This window comes from Callithrix jacchus, chromosome 7, assembly GCF_049354715.1.
Source record: "Callithrix jacchus isolate 240 chromosome 7, calJac240_pri, whole genome shotgun sequence".
Classification (NCBI taxonomy): domain Eukaryota; kingdom Metazoa; phylum Chordata; class Mammalia; order Primates; family Cebidae; genus Callithrix; species Callithrix jacchus.
Window position 1 is genome coordinate 143,190,809 of NC_133508.1, and position 22,858 is coordinate 143,213,666.

Sequence of the window (22,858 nt, forward strand, 5' to 3'; positions counted from 1 at the left end):
AATAAAAACGGCAAGATTTGATCCAGACACATACCTTGTCAACATGAAACATTTGAGGGGGAAAAAAGGAAACAAGGAAACAAAATAAAAAATATCTGCATAGCATAGAATCTTTTAATCACTAGGTTAACTTTTTAATTATAAAATTTTTAGGATAACACTGATCAGTGGTTCTTTAAGCATTTTGAGCTTTTAGATTGTGTGTGTGTATGTGTGTGTGAGTAAACCTTTGTTAGAAAAAATATATGTATATTAAGACAAGAATTTGCACACAATTATTGCTATTCTTCATTAATTCCAATTAATTTTAGATTAATAACTATTCAAATGGCCAGAATATGTCCCTTGAGTTTTCTGAGGTTAGTTCAGTTTTCTATAAACATTGGACTACATTAAGAAAGTCTAATTTGGAACACAGGACACAAACCCACTTTTCTTTGGTGCTTTAATAACAAGCTTCCTTGTGATCTTCATTCTTTAAGAATAAGGTTCTAGTGAGACTTTAGTACAGGCTTAAAAGAAGATTATCTTTAATTCTACCCTTTGAGTCTAACTCACAATTAACAGTTTGTTCAGCCGTGCATTGGGTGATATAAAGTTGAAAATTTGCAGTCTTATTTTCCAAAGAGCTTAAATGGAATCTTAGAATCAAATGTGAATATATAGTTACTGGATAAAATGAAATAAAGTAAGAAAAATAAGTATATTCTATATGATATGGAACAATAAAAGAGTGAATACTTTTGCTAGACTTTTGTAAAAAATTAATAATTAAGGTAGTAAGAACATTAGTTGTTGAAATACATTCATCATATATTGTTGGGCGAAAGGCAGGTTAAGACATTATATGGGATTCAGAACATAATATTTATAAATAATTAGTATATGACTTATTACTTAGAAAAAAAAAACAATTTTACGAGAACCCAAAACAAAATGTTCACAACAGTTATTCTGTAATGAAATAATGGATTACTTTTATTTTTTGTTATGTGTATTTGTAATTGCCTAGAATGTACATTTTTGTTTGTGCATATGTATATGACAACTTTATAAAAATTTCACAAATCCCATATTTAAAAAATAATAGTAAAACATGCCACTTTGGCATAAAGATTATTTTGAGCTGAAGGCAATTGAGAAGTAGTAGGCACAGGAAGAAATCACTGTCTTTCCTCTTTTTGCCAAAAAATGTGGAATAATTTTCTCTTGGAAAAGTTGAGTTGAATTTCCATTTGTAAATGTGTTACCCTCTTCCTTAACGGTAAAACAACCTTGTTAAACAACCTTTATGTATCATATGTTTCCTAGTCTTCTTTATACTGTTTACTAGCCTGAGAAGCCCTTTTCTTTGTGTAGTCATTTCTCCATATAAATTGCTCTTTCTTTGATAACTCTTTTTATTGAACATCAATTTCTCACCCTTTGGGGTTTTCACTTCTTTTCTGTGTCTCCTCCGTGTACGTAAAAATACTAAATCAAATAAAATTTGTATACTTTTTCTTCATTAATCTATGTTTTATCAGTTTAGTTAATTCTCCCCTCCCCTATGTTTTCAGAAATGGACCTTAATCCATAACTTGCACTATATACAAAAATTCACTTAAGATGTACCACAGTACTCCATGTAAAACAGAGAACTTGAAAATTTCTAGCAGAAAACACATATTTTGTATGAACTTCTCTAGAATATATAAAGATGTGTCAAAAATCAAAATTCTTACAATTAAAACACCAGTTTAAAAATAGGCTAGAAATTTAAACAGACACTTCACCAAAGAATAGATGCTGGTGGTAAGTAAGCACAGAGAAAGCACTATTTGTTGCTAAGGAAATGAAAATTAAAAACACAGTAAGCTATGTCCCACATCTATTGGAATGGTAAACTGTCAGCACCAGATTCAGGGGAGGATGTGAAGCAACAGAGCCTACCATGGATTTCTGGTGGGACTATAACATGGTTCAACTACTTTGAAAACATTTTGGTAATTTTCTATGAAGTTAGATATACAGTTACTATATGATAAAATACTGCACTCCTAGGTATTTAGTCAAGATGTGTAATTGTTCAGCCAGGCTCCTTTGGCCTGCTACCCTGAAAAAAGTCCTATACACTGAGAATAGCAGGTTTTGCAGCAGGAAAATAGTTTAATAATCACAGGGTCAGGTGAGCAAGGAGAACGGGAGATGGTTCTGAAATCCTCCTCTCCAAGAATTTGGAGGCTAGGTTTTTTAAAGATGATTTGGTGGGCAAGGGGCTAGGGAATAAGAAATGCAGATTGGTTGAGTCAGGGATACAATCACAGGGGTATCAGAACTATCTTCACACAGCAGAGTCACTTCCTGGGGGAGGGAAGTCACAAATACAAGTGGCGTCTCTTGGTCTACTGAAAGGCTAACTCCAAAAAAATCTCAAAGACTAGTTCTTTGCATTTCACAATAGTGATGTTATCTACAGGAGCCGTCAGGGAAGTTATAAACCTTGTGATCTTTCATTGTGTATGGGGGAGTAGGCACTGGAGAAAAGCAAGCTAAGCAAGTAAAGGCAGGTTATTGTTTATGCCTGTTTTCAGCAAAGTTCGGATCCCTGTCATAATTCTAACCTGTTTTATGAACGTGGTTCTAATCTCCAAGCAAGGAAGCGAGTCAGTTTCTTTTGCCTCAAATTTTAACTATCAACTAAATTCCTTTCATGGTTATCTTGGCCTCTGAACTAAAATAAGAAACAAACAAAGCAAAACAAACAATAATGTAGTCTGTGAGGCTGGAAGAAAAACGGAGTCAATCATGTTAGGTTTCTCTCATTATCAAGAATTTTGCAAAGGCAGTTTTTGATGGATAAAACCTAGAATGCCAATGGTTATAGCAGCTTTTCTAAAAATTACCAAAACCAACAATAAAGTCATATGTTCTTCTACTGGATAATAAACAAACAATCTCTAGTATATCTATACAGTGGAGTAGTACTCAGCAATACCAGTAATGAACTGTTCACACAAGCAATAACATGAATCAATCTCTATTGCATTTGCTAGTTAAAATACCCATATTTTAAAAACCACATATTGTAAAATTCAATTTATGGAACTCTGTAACAGGCAAAGCTATAGGGACAAATTATCAGCGCTTACAGTTAAAAAAGTTTTCAATATTTGTTAAATGGTAAGAAAGACTATTTAGGATTATTATGACAGGTGTCAAGATTATCACAATGAGGGAGGGTGATGGGGCTCGACTCCAAAAACAGAAAGAAGAAGAGCATATGGATAGACAAGGAGCAGATTGACAGTGGTGATTGGAGTTGCAGGGGTTGTCAGTGGAAAATTACTTTAAAAAGATATCCAGAGTAGGATAAATTATTTTAAACTGACTTACCAGGACTCTTGTGGAAAGCAATGGAGGTTGATCAGATGTAAAGACAGGAGGCTTTGTTCTAAAGTGACTTAGCAAGATTCTTGCTAAGAAAAGGGAAACGAACATTTTTTTCTACACTTACACAACATTTGTGATACCAAATGCGTATATTTTACACACCGAGCAATTCTCCAAGTCTCTGAAAACACCAACTGGCTATTCTACAATTTAATTCAATTCTAACTCTAATCTCCTGGAATTAACACAGCTTCCACCGATTAAGAACTCAGTTCATCTAGATCTCCCCCTAGCACTCCTTCAGTGCCAGTTGTAAATAGTGGGTTTCCAAGTTTCTAATATTCCGGTCCAAATTGGCTACAAATCAGGAATTCCCACCATTCACTCCTTAGGTTCAAAATTTGCAATAATGGCTCACAAAACTCAAAGAAATATTTACTTACACTTACCTACATATAAAGAATATAATATGGAATGCAAACAAACAGCCAGGCAAGGGGACACATAGAATTTGGTCTGGAAGAGTTCCCAGCACAGGAATTTCTATTATGTGGAGTTGGGGTGCTCTAACCTTCCACCACGTGGATGTGTTCACTGATCCAGAAGCCCTCTAAATCCCATACTTTGGGTATTTTTGTAGGCTTCATAACATAGAAATAATTGATTCATAACACAATCTCCAGCTCCTCTCCCATCCCCAAAGGATAGGGTGTAGACACATAAAGTCTCAGCTTCTAATTGTGTTTTGGTAACTAGCTTTTATCCAAGAGCCTGTTAAAAGTAGTTAACATTAAAACATAAGATGTTGCAATCTCCAAGGAAATTCTACAAGATTTAGGAAAAATTTCAGGGGTTTTGGGGACAAAGGGCAAAGACAAATATATTTTGCTATGGCTTGAACATGCCCCCAAAGTTCATGTGCCTGTGACCTTCTGGCACATCCATCCTTTGAAATCTAGGTGGAAGTAGCCACAACCCAAGGCTGTACACTTGGTGTACCAATGGGCACTTCACCCCAGACATCATCAAAACCTGCTGCTTGTAAAGTGGTGGCCTACACAGCCTGAGCTGCACGGAGGCCCACTCAAACTGCATCTGGAACGGCTGAGGAGGATCATGAGGACACCAGAGTGAAGAAAGCAGAGCCTCAAGGCAGTACCTGGCAGTGTCTAGCAGGAAACATCAAGATCCCACAGGGGCCTATGCTCTATCCTTTTAAATCCACCTTGTCCAACCCATGGCTCACGGGCCGCATGTGGCCCAGGATAGCTTTGAGTGCAGCGCAACACAAGCTCATAAACTCTATAAAAATATTATTAGTATTTTGCAATTTTTAAAGCTCATTGGCTATCATTAGTGTTAATATATTTTATGTGCGGCCCAAGACAATTCTTCTTCTAGGGTGGTCCAGGGAAGCCAAATTATGGGACACCTCTATCATAAATAGTTCTGCACTATAACCCACAAACTTCGGGAACGTGGTGGAAGTAGCTCCCTGATTTGAGGTTTTTCTTCCATTGCCTTAGTTAATAGCTCCTGTCTTCAGTTTAGATGGCTTATTATCTCCTTATTATGCAGTTGTTTGGTGATATACTTTGTGTTTTCTCCTTATCAGGCTTTCTCATTATTTTGAATGTGCATTGGCTGAGAACATTTCAAATTTTCAAGTTCTGCTTTTCTTTTGATTAACAGTGGAGTCTTATTTCTCTCTTCTCATATACTACTTGGCTTTCACTCATATCTGACTTACATGAGACTGGTTTCTGCTGAAATGAGTTAAGACTTTTAGGGCTATTGGCATAGAATGCATATATTTTTTATGAAAGAAGAAAATGAGATTTTGGAGGTCAGGAAAATAATGCTATAATTTGAATGTTCTCAAATTATAGAGCAGTCAAAAAAAGTCAACCCACACCTTCAACAATTTGCTTAGAAATGTTCTCATTCAAATATTCAATTTCATTTCTAACAAGTTCTATCTTTCACTAAAAACTAGAACACAAGCAAAATTCAGTCAAAAATTTTTTGTCACTTTGTAACAAAGGTTGCATTTTCTCTAGTATCAGATAACATGTTCCTAATTTTCAGCTGGCTTCATCAGCATGGCCTTTCCCTTTCATATTTCTACCAACAGTCTGGTCATGATGACTTAGGTAGTCTATAAGAAGACTGAAGCTTTGTCTATAGCTATTCTCTTTTCTTTTTGGGTTCTCACCGGAATTGACCTAACAGGCTATTCACAATAATGTGTGCATTTTCTAGCATGTACCTCAAAATTCTCCCAGCCTTTACTGATTACCCAATTCCAAAGCTACTTACATACTTTAGGTATTTGTTATAGCAGCACCCGAGCTCTTGATAGCAATTTTACAGAATGTTTTGGGAGCTTTATTAATAATTTTCAAAGCTTGGAAACAGCAGAACTATTCTTTAATAAGTAAAAATGCAATGAATAAATAAACTGTGGTACATCTAGACAATGAAAAATTATTTAATGTTAAACATAAATTAAGTATCAAGCCACGAAAAGACATGGAGGAAGCTTAAATGTATATTACTAAGTGAAAAAGCCAATCTGGAAAGGCTATGGTCTTAGTTTGTTTTCTGGTGCTATAACAGAATACGTACTGAATTACTTATATATAAAACATTTCTCACAGTTCTGGAGACTAGGCAGTCTAATATCAAAGTGGCTGCATCTGGTGAGGGCCTTTGTGTTACATTATATTGTGGTGGAAGATGAAAGGGCAAGAGAACAAGCATGAGAACAGAGAGAATGAGGATCAAACTTGATTATCTTTTCAAGAAGCCTCTCTGATAACTAAACCATTTCCTCAATAAGGGCATTAGTTCATGTACCAGGACAGAGCCTTTATGAGATGATCACATCTTAAAGACCTCACCCAGTAATACCAAAACAATGGTAGTCAAATTTCAACATGAGTTTTGGAGAGAACATTCAAAATTATAGCATTTTTTCCCCTGACCTCCAAAATCTCATTTTCTTCTTTCATACAAAATATATGCATTCTATCCCAATAGCCCCAAAAGCCTTAATTCACTTCAGCAAAAACCAGTCTCATATAAGTCAGATATGAGTGAAACTCAAGGCAGGATTTATCCTGTAACAAATTCCTCTCCAGCTGCTAGCCTATGAAATTAACAAGTTACCTAGCTCCAAAATACAATGGTGAAATAGACATATAATAGACAATTTCCATCCCAAAAAGTGACATATAGGCATGAAGAAAAGCATGACTGCCTCCACTAAATCCAAAACCCAACAGAGAAAACAACATTAAATATTAAACCTGGAGAATAACCTTCTTTGACTCCTTGTCTAGCATCCTGGGCACACTGGGGCAGAATTTTGGACTCAAGACCTTGGGCAGCCCCATCTTCATGTCTTTGTTTGATTTAGTCCATATTTCAGGTCTTTTGGGTTGGATTCTCATGCCTGCAGCAATCCCAGGCTGGCATTTCATGATGATAGCATTGATGAAAAGAGTCAAACTCTGTAAAATATTTGAAGAGATTAATTATAAGCCAAATATGAGTGACCATGAGCCCATGACACAACCCTCAGGAGGTCCTGAGAACATGTGCCCAAGATGGTTAGGGTACAGCTTGGTTTCATGTATTTCAGGAAAGTGGGTGACATCAATCAAATACATTTAAGAAATACATTGGTTTGGTTCAGAAAGGCTGGACAACTCAAAGTGGGGGCTTCCAGGCTATAGGTACATTTACATGTTTTCTGGTTGACATTTGATCAACTTTATCTGAAAACCTGGGATTAATGGAAGGGAATGATCAGGTTAAGGAAAGGATTATGGAGACTAAGCTTCATTGTGCAGAGGAATCTCTCGGATAGAAGACTTCAGAGAGAGCAGGTTGTAAAATTAGACCAAAAAGGGTGCCTGGCTCTTAGTTGATTGTATCTCCTGAATCTGGGTAAAAAGGAAGCAAAACAAAGGGGAAAGGGGATTCCTATAGAATGTGGATTTTTCCCACAAGAGATTTTGCAGGGTAATTTTGAGGTATGGCAAGGAAATATATTTTGGGGCAAACCATTTTGATTTTCTTCCTTGTGCCAGAGTCAGATTGGAAAGCAAGACACAATATAAAGGGTCAAATAAAACCCATCTGATGTGACTCCCCAAACTCTTTAGATAGGAATTTGGGCAAGATAAAAAATCAGAGCTTAGTCCTCAGTAGTTCTACAGTTTTAGGGTCTTGAGAATGATCCCATGGCTCCACCAGACATTGCCATAGTGGGGACTCTATGGTGACTTAAACATCACATTTCCACTCAGCATTGCTGTTGGAAGGGCTCTCTGAGGTGGCTCTACCCTTACAAGTCTCTGCATGGACCCCCAGGCTGTCTACAATATCCTTTATAATCTACATGGAGGAAGCTATGCATACAATAATCTTGCATTCTGTAATCCTGCAGAATTAACACCATGTGAATACTACCAAGAGTGACAGCTTATCTCTTCCAGAGCAACATGTCTGGTTGCACTTGAGTCTGCTTGAGATGTAATTGGTGGGGGGAGGGGTGGGGGCAAATAGCAGAGCTGTAATGTGATAAAGAGAGTCCTGAGGCAGCTGTGGACAGTGAGCCCAGGGAAGCTGGAAGCTGTCCTGGGCCTGTCCCACAAAACCATTCTGCCCTCCTAGAACTCATGGCCTGTGATGGAGAGGTAGCCTTAAAGATCTCCAAAATACCTTCAGGATTATTCTACTATTGTTTTGATCCCTTCTATCTCTACTAATCTCCTTAGCAAATGGGTGCTTGGCTACACCTTTGATTTTCTCTCCTAAACATGCCATTTTACTTTTTTACATGGTCATGCTGTAAATTTTCCAAATCTTTTCTATTTCTTTTTTAACTATCAATTCCACTGCTAAGTCATTTATTTCTTCTAATATATTAATACCCTGTGGAGTTAAAAGTAGGCAGGCAACTGCATAAATGCTCTGCTCCTTAGATATTTCTTCTGTCAGATATCCTAGTCCATTGCTTTTATGTTCTGCATTCCATAAAGCCCTTGGGCATGAACACAGTTCAATCAAGTTCTTTGCCACTTTAAACAAGGATAGCCTTTATTCCAGTTTCCAATACGTTGTTTCTCATTTATGTCTCAGAACTCATCAGAATGGCCTCTACTATCCATGTTTCTACCAACATTCTGGTCACTAAGTAATCTCTATGAAGTTCCAGACTTTTTTTATATTTCTTCTTGTTTTCTGAACCTTCACCAGAATTGGCCTTAATGCTCCACTCATAGCAATCTAGGCTTTCTCTAGCATGCTCCTCCAAATTCTTCCAGCCTCTACCCATTACCCAGTTCCAAAGCTGTTTCCACATTTTTAGATTTTGTTATAGCAACAGCCCTACTCTTTGTTACCAGTTCTTAATCATATTGGACTCTCTTCTGTTCTATCAGAATACTACAGGCAACGTAATGTATAAATAAATAAATGTATATCTCCTGCTTCTAGAGGCTGGGAAGTCCAATATCAAGGTGCTACATTTGGCAAGGGCCTTCATGCTGTGTCATCCCATGGTGAAAAGGGCAAGAGAGGATGATGGACAAACTTTTTTCATCCAAAACTCACTTCTGTGATAACTGACCCACTTTCTTCATGAAGGCATTAATCAAGTCATACAGGCAGAATTCTCATGAACTTCTCACCTTTTAAAAGTATCACCTTATAATAGTCACAATAGCAATTACATTATTAAATGAGCTTTGGAGGAGGCATTCTAACTAAAGTAGTTAAATTATGTATGAGTCCAACCATATGGCATTCTGAAAAAGACAAAGCTATAAAAACAGTAAAAAGATCAGTGGTTACCAAAGATTTGGAGATGGAAGTGTTGAGTAGGCAGACTCAGAGGATTTGGGGGGCAGTGAAAATACTTTGTATAATACTATAATTATGGATACATAGCATTATGCATTTGTTCAAATCCATGAAATGTAGAACATCAACAGTGAACTCCTATGTAAACTATGAACTTTGGGTGAGTCCAACGTGCCAATGTAGGTCTGGCAATTACAACCAATGTACCACTCTGGTGGGGGATGTTTCTAATGAAGTGTGTATCCTAGTCCATTTAAATCACTAAAACAAAGTGCCATAGACTGGTTGGCTTATAAACAGAAATGTATTTCTCACTTCTTGATTTATAGATGACCATCTTTTTGCTCACATGGTGGAAGAGGCAGGAGACCTCTCTGGTTTCTTTGATAAGGGCACTAATTCCATTAATGACAGCTCTACTGTCCCAACCTAACCATCTTCTGCAGGCCCCACCTCTTAATATTATCCTATTGAGGGTTATTGTTTTAACATATAAGTTCAGGGGGGTGGACAAAGAGATTCAGTAGATTGCAGGAGGCTATGCATGTGATGAAGAGGGACTAAATGGAAAATTTATACCTTTTGCTCAGTTTGAAGTCTAAAACTGCTTTAAAAATTAATCTTTAAAGAACAAAAAAACTGAAAACTAAAGTACCACATAAATAGAGTACAACTAGTGGTTGGATGACAAATTATCACATAGTAAGAGGTGATTTAAATGTGCTCCTGGAAATTGTACTGGATAATGTGAGTCCCTTCACATTCAACTTGCAGGATTTTAAAATCTTTCAATGAAAGTAAAGAAATGAATAGATAGATGTTGGTGGTTTATCAAGTCCTTTCCCAGGGAGAAAGGTTTATCAAGTCTTTCCAGCAGATAGAAAATCATGGAAGTGAGCACAGACTAAAAATAAGCTTAGATAATTTTCCATTGCATGTATATACCACATATTCTTTATTCATTTACCTGTCAATGAACATTCAGGTTGTTTCCACATTTTGGCTATAATTAATAACGCTGCAATGTACATGTGAGTGCTACTCCTCCTTGAGATACTGATTTCAATTTTCTTTTAAATACCAGAAGTAAGATTACAAGATCATATAATAATTCAATTTGTTAAGTTTTTGAGAAGATTTTCTTCTATTTTAGCTCAAAAATACTATGTGTGCTGGGAAGGAAGAAAGGAGAAACATGAGTTAAGCATTTTAGTATCCTGTTTCCTAGGAGAAGGTCACCAAAACCACCGTTTTATTGGGAGAAGGGTGTAACAATAACCCATTTCTTTTACCCTGGAGTTTTTGCTTTTCGTCCAACTTACTTGTCTTAATTTCAATGGTATAATAAACAAAAAACTATGAATACTTGGTAACATATCAATGAAATGATTATAATAATCCAATTTAGATTTGACATTTTTATCCTCAACAACTTAACTCATTATCTGAATAAGATATATTCAATAAGTGAATTGGATTGATAAATTATGAGCTTAAAATATTTAACTCAATTGTGAACAAAATATAATTCAGCAGAGCATTGTCAGAAGCTCCACTCTTAGGATTCCTAAACACAATGATGAGTCATCACTTATTATCTAAATTTGTGATTGTTTTTGTATCATTCTAACCCTTTGTAAGGTAAATAGCTATTGATGTAACCTCCCTTCTTAATGACCTTTTATAATTAGAGGCAATATATATTCCTGACAATTATTTTTTCAACTGGGGCATAATTGGGAATTTTTTCTCCTAGAAATCAGTGTTGATTTTTTGTCCCATCCTTTCATTATAGTTCACTGAACTGTATTCTCAGTACTTCCTTCTCTATTTTTAACACTACACAACCCTCCCTACACACATTTTAAAAGGAGAACCCGTTTGAGTGTTATAGTCAATCAAAAATATGTCATATATCTAGCACAGTGCACAACATAGAAAAAAATGCCATTTTAATAATGATATTTTTATCTTGACAAACAATATTCTGAGTGACAACTTATGGGGAAAAAAGTTATCCTCAAAGACAGCCACAGCAGGTTGTTGTTCTATTCTCACATGGTCAGTTCTCTCTAACTTCAATCCACACCTCCTCAGAATCATGTCACAGCTCCCCAAAACTTAGTGGCCTAAAAGGGATCTCAATAATATTTTAAAAAAACTTGTTTTTAGTAGGTATTGAGAACCAGATATAGGAGAAGCCAATTTCAAAATAGCTTATTTAATGCAAATTTAACATCACAAAATATTCACTGTTCTTTAATGTAGCTAGATTTTATTAATATATGGATATTGAAGTTTTAAAATTGAATTTAAATCTTTGTCATGATCTTTAATTATTAAAAATAATGACATATGATTGCCAAAATTTCTTAAGACCCAAAATATTTTTAAATTATTTATTAATTTAAAGTAATCTAGTTTAGGCTATGATAGAGATACTATCAATCAAAAAGATGGCCGGGTGCAGTGGTTTATGCCTCTAATCTCAGTACTCTAGGAGGGGAAGGTAGGTGAATCACTTGAGGTCAGGGGTTCAAGACGAGCCTGGCCAACATGCTGAAACTCCATCTCTACCAAAAAATAAAAAAAATTAGCTGGGATGGTGGTACATACCTATAATCCCAGATACTGGGAAGGCTGAGATGAGAGAATCACTTGAATCCAGGAGTCAGAGGTTGCAGTGAGTTGAGATCACACCACTGCACTCCAGCCTGGGTGACAGTAAAACTCTGACTCAAAAAAAAAAAAAGAAGACTATTTAATTACAGTTAGTTGAGGAGATAGGTCTAGATCCCCAAATTCTGATTCTTAGTCTCATATTCTTTGTATTTTACTTGTCAAGTACTTTAGCACATATTTTTAGGATAATTCTCTGAGTGTACCAGTAGGCTATTATTAAACTAAATTTACCAAGAGAAACTTGAGACTTAGAACAACCCTGTGATTTCAACAGGATCACACAGAAGGCACTGAGGATGTAGATATACCTCAAAAAATTAGCCAGGCATGGCAGTGTGTGCCTGTAGTCCCAGCTATTCAAGAGGCAGAGGCAGGAGGATTGCTGGAGCCCAAGAGTTTGGGGCTGCAGTGAGCTATAATCATGCCATTGCACTCCAGCGTGGGCAAGAGAGCGACACCCTGTCTCTAAAAACAAAATAAAGTAAATTAATAATATATTTATTTTTGCTGAGTCTTCTTCAGTACTTGTATCTCATCTTTGTCTCTGTATCAGTTTAAATTAGGTCCATCATTAATTTGCTGCAAAGAAAAAAACTCTTCCTTTCCCCTCCTAGGCCTCCAGGGAACTGAACTGAAAAATGACAGGTTAACAGAAGAACAGGCACACAATTTTTATTAATATTTGCAAGCATGGGAGTTCACAGAAAAGAAGTAAAAATCAACAAAGTGGTTACACTCAGGGGCCTTATCTACCTTTTTAACAAAGGAAAGAAGGTATCGTAAATTTTGAGGAAGTGATTAGGAAACATGTGAGGGAACTAATGGATGATAAAATCTGGTTTATCTGAGTTTGGTGCAAAAGTAATAGGAGTTTTTACTATTATTTTTAAGACAAAACCCACAATTACTTTTGTACCAACCTGATAGTAAGGTCTATTTATGCAAACTCATTGTGATGTGGATTCCTTGTTTTTGATTATAAGAGTTGCTCTTCTCTCCCTGGTATTGAGGAAGCACCTTCCTCAACTAAAAAATATGCTCTGCCTTTATGCAGAGAAGGAGAAGGCGGAGAGCTCTTTTTGCATCTGTTCATTCTCAGTTGCTTTCAGCTCAAAATAATCTTTCTGGTAAGGTAACATATTTGGAGGTGGCATACCTTGGACTCCTTCAGTATCATAGAAAACACAAAGTCACAGTGACTGAAATACATAAAATTTGTTATATAGTTACTGCTTGAATTTTATGGTGTTTCACAGCTCAAAGATCCAGTCCTTTCCATACATCTCCCCTCAGCACTGACACCCAATTGCAAGGGCACCCCAGGATCCAAGATCATTCTCAGAACATCAGACTTAACACCTGCATTACAGTCACCAGCAAGAAGAGAGGCAGAGTGAGCAAAAGACACGTTTCAGCTAGTTATCCCTCTTTTAGCGAGCATGTCTTGAAGTCTCACTCAACAATTTCAATTCATATTGAAAAAAAGAAGTTAATATGCTGTCATTTACAGCTAGATGCAAGAAACATTAGGAAACCAGTCTTTTAGCTGCATGTTTTGCTACTCTAAAAATGAGGAACAGGTACCAAAAAGGAAAAGAAGAAAAGAAAGATAAGCAAGTCTGCTGAACAATTTCTATTTGTCATTCCAGTCTACTTCCTATCATTGTCCATTCTATTTTTTGTGCTCCCCCGGAAGGCTGACTTACACAAACTGCATCATGACATCATGAGCACACACTTGCCCTCTGGCTGCCCATTAGATTTAGCCAGTAGGAGAAACTAGAAAATTGAAAGAAGGAAGTAGTAAGTAGTAAGCACTCTGGGTATTTATTCTCCATGCTCCCTTCCTGCCAGCCTGCTATTTACTGGTAACTACATTCAACTTTTTAAGATGACAGCTTCTACAGGGCAACTTTTCCTATAGTTACAACTGCCTTCAGGCCTAGAATTGGTAATAGCTCTCTGTACCACAGACTGAGTGGCTCAAACAAGAGAAATTTATTTTCTCATAAGGTGAGAGGCTAGAAGTCTGAGATTAAGGTGGTAGCTGTGTTGTTTGATTTATTCCGAATCCACTCCTTGGTTTGCAGATGGCCATCTTCTCCCTATGTCTTTAAGTGATTCCCCCTCTATAACCACTGGTGTCCAGATTTCCTCTTCCTATATGGTTACTAGTCATATTGCAATAAGACCCACCCTGATGACCTCATTTTAATTTAATTATCCTTTTAAGACCCTATCACAAATACAGCTACATTCTGAGGTCCTAGGAATCAGAGCATCCACATATGAATCTGGAAGGAGATGTCACGCAATTCAACTTATAACAAGTCCCTTTAATAATGTTTCCCCAATTACTTTTTGTGAGTGTTCCATCTGTTCTTGCTGGGATGCTGACTGACAATCTCTGTCTTAGTCTTTATAACAGCATTTCTCAAACTGTAATGTGCATGCAAATGGCTTGGAATCCTGATAAAATTCATTCTGATTTAGTGGGGAGAAGAAGCATTTTGCACACTGCCAAACAATGCCATTGTAATGCAGCACATCATGAGTTGCAAAGCACTGTGCTAGTTTTTAAAATTTCCTAGCTGCTCCTGTGAGTGATTACTCCACTAAGTTGTCCTTTCTTACTTGGAGCTAATCTGACCTGTTACCTTGAGGCCAATTGATGTTTTCCATTTTTCTGGGTGTATTCTAAATATCTCAGCATGAAGATTTTTACATCTTGGTATAATAGAACAGCATTGCCTACTTTCCTGGAAAGGTGAGTTCTGGTTATTGCTATAGTTCAATATAACATAGATAATATTTGGTTATTAGTGTCTTCCCAGGATGTTTTAATAACTTTTCACTTCAATTTTTCTTAAGTTGCTTACACTAAAATGCACTCTTAGTCACAACACTGTTAAATCTATATGATTTAAACACATTGGCATTTCCTGGTCTCTTCCTTTATTTACCTCTAGTTAGCACAAAAAGAAAATTAATTTAATTTGGGCTTTGAGATTACTATCAGTCAGTCCTCTGTTTCTTTTTAAATAATAACAGAGAAGAGGGATGCTGCTGCAAACATTTATGTAGAGATGCTATAGATTACATATAGTCGGATGCTATATATAATGTTAGCAGAAAATATCTTTATATATAGATATGGGTACATTCTTTATACTCATCTTATAAATTTAATATTTATTGATTAAATAAATAGATGAATAAAGAACTGATTCGTGGATTAAATGAGCATGATATATTTATAAGGTAAAAATAAAGGTGAAAAAATACTTAAGAAATATGTAGTTGCATTGTTAAGGGTAGTAAGAGGTTTCCTAAAGAGTTTATGTTTGATGGTATAATAAATGAAGTCATTCGATTTTTAGGTTAGTAGCACATACTTTCTGTAGGAGGCCCTTTCCGAGGGCCATACCAGCTTGTATTAAGACATTGACAGAAAAATGGCAAAAAATATGGTAAATCTGGCTTCAGCTATACCAGCAGAATTCAGGGCCAGCATTCCCTGAACTCTTTGGCTGAAAGAAGCCCGAGTGTTTCTGCATGCTCATGAGAGTCCACATCATAGTGCCTGCCAATCCCCCTGTTATTGATTTACTCTTTAGACTTCTGACACAACTTTTGCTACTTATCATTTGTTTGATAAATTCGATATTGACATCTCAGAACCTTACTCTCACTGCTTTGAAGCGATAGAATAGCACAATTAGTGGAGAAGTTACTGCTGCCTTAGGCTCTGAGACAATGAAGAAAATTATAACGAATGAAAAATGAGTAAAAAAAAGATAAAGCTTCAGGGCAATACCACTGTACAATATATACTGTCATTTTTCACATTTGCGAGGGATAGGTTACATAATGCAAAAGATGAAACAAAATTGGCTATATTAATCAGATAATCTTCTGATTAAACTTATCATTTATTCTATGTGGGAATATATATCAGGTCCTGGAAACACAAAAACCGACTTCCCTGAGCTTCTCACAATATGGAATTACATAAGATGGTGAGTAGCATTATTATCTGTCCAAAAGGAGTTATGTGATGAATACACGTTGATTTACATAAGTGATTTACTTATGTAAATAAGTTTTTTGTTTTATGTTTTAGAATAAACATAAAAACATTTAAAAAAAATTTTTCTCTGTAGCCAAAAGATTTGTGAATAGTTCTGTAAAATCAATTTCACAAAGAAATAAAACGTCTAAATTTTAAATATTTAGTGATCTTGCTCAACTGAAATTTAAAATTTAGAAGGACTAGAGAAGTAAATACGTTGCAGTTCTTTTGGGCTTCAAATCTCATCACTGTGGGCTAAGGATATGGCTTCACAATTGCCAATATTTTCCATAATGAGAGAAGCAGGTATTATGAAAGTCCCTAGTCTTAAGTGATACCAATAAATAAAAATGATTTGAATGCACATTAGTAGCATTCTTTTACTGTGGGAGGGGCAGACCCTCCCTGACAATTATTACTGAAGTTTCATTTATTAAGAAAGAAAATGTCTTAGTTGTTGAGAGGAAATATAACTATGAACAGGCCATATCTAGAGGTTACACTAAGGTAAATATTTAATAGACATGATGAAGTATTTGTTGCCCTGAACTCATTTATTTTAAATTAAGTTGTTCAGATTCTATAAAATTATTATATTCACATTAAAAATTATACTCACTCCTTGATATGGTTTGTCTCTGTGTATTCTTCATCTTGTAGCTCCCATAATTCCCATGTGTTGTGGGAGGGACCTGGTGTGAGATTATTGAATTATGCTGATGGGTCTTTCCCATGCTTTTCTCATAATAGTGAATGGATCTCAGGGGATCTGATGGTTTTAAAAAGAGAAGTTTCCCTGCATAAGCTCTCTTTTTACCTGCTGCAATCCTCATAAGATGTGACTTGCTCCTCCTTGCCTTCCCCCATGATCATGAGACTTCCCTAGTCATATGGAATTGTAAGTCCAATTAAACTTCTTTCTTTTGTAAATTGCCCTGTCTTGGTTATGTCTTTGTCAGCATTGTTACAATGGGCTAATACAGTTAATTGGTAACAGTAGAATGGGGCACTGCTGAAAAGACATAAGAAAATGTGGAAGCTTCTTTGGGACTGGGTAACAGGCAGAGGTGGGAACAGTCTAGAGGACTCAAAAGAAGACAAGAAAACGTGAAAAAGTTTGGAACTCTCTAAAGACTTGTTGAATGGTTTTGGCCAAAATACTTACAATGATATGAACTATGAAATTCAGGCTAAGGTGGTCTCACATGGAGATGAGGAACTTGTTGGGAACTGGAGCAAAGGTAACTCTTGTTTTCTTTCAGCAAAGAGACTGGCAGCATTTTGCCCTTGACCTCGATATTTGTGAAATTTTGAACTTGAAAGACATGATTAAGGGTATCTGGTGGAAGAAATTTCTAACCAACAAAGCATTCAGGAGGTGACTTGGGTGCTGTTAAAAGCATTTAGTTTTAAAAGGGAAGCAGTAGATAAAAATTAGAAAAATTTGCATAAATTTGCATAAGTAATGAGAACTCAAATGGTAATCCCCACAACAATGGGGAAAATGTATCCAGGGCATGTCAGAGGTCTTCACAGCCACCCCTCCCATCACAGGCCCAGAGGCTAAGGAAGAAAAAATAGTTTTGTGGGCCAGGCTGTGTCCCTGTCTTGTGTGCAGTCTAGGGAATTAGTGCCCTGCATCCAAGCTCCTCTAACCATGACTAAAAGGGACCAAGATACAGCTCAGGCTGTTGCTTCAGAGGGTGGAAACCTCAAGTCTTGGCAACTTGAACCCAGGGGATGGAGGTTGCAATGAGCCAAGATTGTGCCATTGCATTCCAGCCTGGGTGGCAGGGTGAGATTCCATCTCAAAAAAAAAAAAAAAAAAAAAAAAGAAAAAGAAAAAGAAAAAAGAAAAGGAAAGAAAGAAATTGAGGCACAGATAAGTGACTTGCTTAAGGTCAATGACTAATGAATGACTGAGGTGGTATTTGAAACTAGGAACTTTAACCTTGGGCCCGCTTTCTTCATCACAACACTATTTCACCTCTCAATAAAATTTTGCTTATCAGTATCTCAAAACTCAATTCATATTAACTTTGTTCTCATGCAATTACTTTTGTTGTTAGATTCTATGTTAAAGAAGATGAATAAAATAGTCCTTTAAATATATGCACTTATATCTAGGTATTTCTTATAATATATCTTGGTACTAAATGTGTGGTCTGAAAAAGACTTTGTCTATTTGATTTCAATGAATAGTTGTCTATTTGGGGAAAAAACAGGGTCAAGTTCTACAAAAGCTAAACATTATAAATATACTCATTTGTCTAATCAAGTCTCATTATTTATACATATAAAAATCAATATCCATGTTACTTGGTTTCTTGTGAGAGTTATTAAGTGGTTCATAAAAAAATGCAAAATGTCTGATACCTAAAGACATTTTAGAAGTTTTATTTTATACAACAGAACATTTTTCTTGGTGAAAGCATTTTCATGAATTTGGAATTGGCAGAAAAAAATTGTCTTATCTTAAAAAAATCACTTTAAATATATGAAACACTGATGTATCCTTCTCTATTTCAAATATATAATTTCTATATAGGTATTAGAATACACTTAATGGCCAGCCTCTCCTTAGCACTAGGAGAAACACACTATTAAGTTAATTATAACCATACCTACTTTTCTAATGATTCTTACCTGTGAGCAAAAACCTGTCATTATATGATTTATCAACAATTCCCTTGAAAAGAGCCAATCATTTTTCCTGACATGTATTATTTAACTTTTAAAATATAGTCTTTCTAGTGACTGTTAAATTGGCATCATAAAATTCCACTTTTTATAATGAAATGCTTTTAAGAAGTTTCTGTAAAAAACATTCATTTCATTTATTTTTATAAATTTATATTTCTTTCATGGGAGTGACACTTCCTATGCATATCCCCAAATACAGAGGCCATTTTTTGTGAATGCAAAGTTCTATCAACTTAGTGAATTGAATAAAATTTATTTAGCCTATTATCATATAGTTTGTCTGACTTTTCTAGCATTGCCATCCTATAAATTTATATGAGCCTTTTACAATTTCTTCTTTTTCTACAAAATGTAGAAAAGAGAAAGGAGGCTATGTATTTTTGTATAACTTTATCCACCACAGTACTATTCATGGAATAGGCAATCAAAAACTGTTTAAAATAAAGCAGTAGCATAGTTTAAAAATATCCATAGTCACAAGTACAGATTCTTTATTACATTACCTTCATTCTCAGTTACTTACCTCCTTATGAGAGTCCACTTAACTATTCTTACCTCACGTTTATCCTACAGTCTCCTTTCATTTCCTCAGGGCTTCGTGTTAATAACGGAAATAGTATAGCTAGCTCTTGTTAAAACCATTCTTGGGTAAAAATACTTAAGGAATGTTCAATGCCCAAGCAGAGTTAATGTATTTCTATATAGATCCATTGGAACTAAAGTTTCTATTTTATTCATCATTCATGCCTTAGGGTGTGTTAAATACCAGGTTATAAAGCAAATTCATTAATAAGAAAAATAGCACACATTAAATCATTTTCAACCATTAGTGCTTTATTATGAATTGAGATATGCAATTAGCAGGCCAATAATTTAATGAGGCTTTGAAAATATAGAACAAATTAGGAGTGACATTTAACAGTGAGAAATCAGTAAGGCAAGATGCCGATTATGTCATGTTCCAAATGAAGAGAATTTAGGTTTCAGTAACTGAATAGTGGAAAAATGAGAGTGCATATGAGACTTCAGGTTGCCTTTATTAAAGATTCTCTACCTGGTTCTGCATTAAAACCACCTAGGGAACTTTTGAACAATACAAATGTTTCCTCCCCTTCCTTACCAGATGTTAACTGAATTCATCTCTGGTAAAGGCTCATCTCAAGGGGCTTTCTGTGTTGGTCCTTCCCAGTCGGTTGCAATGTGCAGCCAAAGTATGGAATCTTTTTAGATGAAGATTTTCTACAAGAGATCAAAAGAGTTTTAAACAAAACATGTTTGCTTACTTCACAATTTTCATCTAGGCTGTGTCTTAGATGAGAAAGTTCACTGCAATTTGTTTCCCTTGCAATGCCTTGTGATATTTCTTTTCTTTTCTTTTTTCTTTTTCTTTCTTTTTTCGTTTTCTTCTTTTTTTTTTTTTTTGGCTACTTAGCTGGACAAAATAGTCATTGTGTGATTTAAGACTGGCATGCAGGAGCAGGCGTGGTGGCTCATGCCTGTCATCCCAGCACTTTGGAAGACCAAGGTGGGCCAATTACTTGAGCTCAGGAGTTAAAGATCAGCCTGGGCAAATGACAAAGCTCTGTCTATACAAAAAAATACAAAAATTATCCAGGTGTGGTGGTGCACACCTGTAGTCCCAGCAAATTGAGAGGCTAAGGTGGGATCATTACTTGAGCCTGAGAAGTAGAGATTGCAGTGAGCCAAGACCTTGCACTTCAGCCTGGGTGACAGAGTCAGACCCTGTTTAAAACACACACACACACACACACACACACACACACACACAGGCATGTGATATGCTCCAATAGTTGAATTAGCTAATTTGATAAATTCTGGATATGCCAACAAATTATTTGTTAAAGCTCTTAATTCATAAGTTATACTAATAACAATCATATTCTTTATAATTGAATAATAAATATTTGCACAGTTTATTATCTCTAATGACTATATTACATTGTAAATGCTATTGTGTTTAATCAGAAGTATTTAAAAATTTTGTATCATGAAAAATTTTAGGTTTTTGTCATTTATTTTTAAATTTTTAAGTAAGAAATGAAAGCACAGAAATAAGAACATACACAAATTTAACTTGGGGTCACCAAATTGAATTAATATGACTGATTTTATCCTGAAACAAACAACAGATAATGCAATGTGCAATATATGTCTTAAGTCTGGATATAAAAATGTATGATATAGCTTGAAAATTAGAAAGAGAACACTCAATATGACATAAATTCTCATTATAACCACATATATAAACAGATACAGGAAAATAGCTTGGAAATAAGGAATGTATAAAAAATAAAGACAACACTTCTCAATATTCATCTGTTCTTCATCTGTATCTCACTTCCTGACACGTTTTAGAGGCAGAAGGTAAATTCATTCTGTGATCAATTTATCAACATAATTTGGCCATAAAGAAGCTCCATTTTCCAAATAAGTTTGGGATTCATGTACATAAAAGCAGTATATTAGCTCAAGGGAGAATTACGCAGCCTGGATAATGGCTTTATTTGAAACAGTTTCCCCTGTTAAATGTGCCTGTCACTTTTATTTGATGACAAATAACAGTATCAAATAACTCCCTTAGGGCTAATCTTGAGGTAGCTTTCACACAGTGGATATCATTTAAAGGTGCAGATTTAATTTAATAAGTCTTCTACTAATATTCCTTCATTTTGTTGTGAAATTTACCTGACCCTATCTATGTGAATTCCAAACATTCTAACTCGAGTTGTTCAGTATAAATGTAATGTGAGTTACATACAGACCTAAATTTTCTAGTAGTCAAGCTAACTTTTAAAAAATGTAAATATGTTTATTTTAATCATTTAGCCAAAAGTTATCATTTTAATATGTAATCAATATACAATTATTAGAAGCATATTTACATTCTATTTTTTGTACTAGGTTACAAAATGTAGTGTGCGTACACTTACTGCACATTATAAATCAGATTATCCAATTTCAAACGCTCGATAGCCATGTGTGAACTAATGGCTCTCATACTGTTCACTGTGGCTTGAACCTCTTTAATAGTCTATTATGTAAATCAGGCACAGACACCATGAAAGTAGATTATAAATCTTATTACTTACATAGTAATAAGTTCATTTTATTACTTCCAGAGCATCTGATTAAAATTTTTTATATGTGGGTCCCTTAAATTGACATAATTTTTTATCATAAAATACCTGAACATAGGTTTTTTAATTAAAAAATAAAAATGCAGATAGATGGATAGATAAATAGATAGCCATTGAATATCTTATCAATTAAGGTCTAGAATGTACATATGCAAATAATGATTCACTTTTAACCTAATTATATGATGCCCAGATCAGTAAGTGGAATACATGTGCTCCCATGATGATGATCAGGATGACTATGGCGACAATGATTACAATTTTCTAACAATGAATTAATGTGTCCTATAATAATAGGTATGACATACTCATAGAATGTAAAAAGCCTGCCTTAAAACTTCTCCTTCACTCCACAGTGTTATAAAAGCCATTTCCTGCTTACTCAGACAAACTGTAGAGTGATCATCTGAAATAACAGAATTTACACTGTTTCTTGAAATTGTTACCTTTTAATTTTCTATACTTTCACTTAAGTTGTACTGTCCAACATATGCCAGCATCTAGACAAATACTATTTTATATTGCTACCACTTCAAAGTGTAAAAAAAACTCATACCATTAATAAAAACATTTCTCATTTTTTGTATATTGCCCCACCCATGGTATGCTATTCACACCTGAAAGACTAAAATAATGTCTTTTACAGTGCTGTACCTGTAGGATATTGAACATCTATACTATAAATTTTTTCTAAGGCTATTTCATTATACCCCAAGGTTTCCCTTTAGTTTGCATAAAGAAATGAATTATGAATAAAATGGCAAGATTCTTTCATAGGAGAACAAGGTAACTTAGAGTTCAGCTGGAATTCTACAGATTGAAGACAGCTATTTCAGATAAAATATGTGACCAAAGTCAATGCAATAACAATCTTCTAAAAATGTTTTGTTCTAGTACTTCTAGAAAAGTTATAGGCATATTTTGTGAAAGCAAATTTGTTGAGACCTCAAAATATAATATTCTAGGCATATCTGGAAGAAAAATGAGTAATTCTTGA